The sequence below is a fragment of the Monopterus albus genome, unplaced genomic scaffold (genome assembly GCF_001952655.1).
Source record: "Monopterus albus unplaced genomic scaffold, M_albus_1.0 scaffold132.1, whole genome shotgun sequence".
Lineage (NCBI taxonomy): Eukaryota > Metazoa > Chordata > Actinopteri > Synbranchiformes > Synbranchidae > Monopterus > Monopterus albus.
The window spans coordinates 1,641,517-1,641,788 of NW_018128012.1; the positions used below are offsets into that span (position 1 = coordinate 1,641,517).

Here is a 272-nt window from a genome sequence, read left to right on the forward strand (position 1 = left end):
CTGGAGGTCCTGGTTTGATGGGGCCAACAGGACAACGTCGTCTGCAAAAAGCAGAGACGAGATCCTGTGGTCCCCAAACCGGACTCCCTCCGACCCTGGTTGTGCCTAGAAATTGTGTCCATAAAAATAATGAACAGAACCGGTGACAAAGGGCAGCCCTGCTGGAGTCCAACATGCACTGGAAACAAGTCTGACTTACTGCCGGCGATGTGAACCAAGCTCCTGCTCCGGTCGTGCAGGGACCGGACGGCCCTTAGCAAAGGGCCCCGGAC

At 56.6% G+C, this 272-nt stretch overlaps 1 protein-coding gene across 3 annotated transcripts in view; it reads left to right on the forward strand.

Moving 5' to 3' along the window:
• The window catches only part of dclre1c (DNA cross-link repair 1C, PSO2 homolog (S. cerevisiae)), a 26,084-nt gene that overhangs the window by 16,686 nt on the left and 9,126 nt on the right, over nucleotides 1-272 (forward strand). The gene's annotated exons all lie outside the window — the stretch shown is intronic.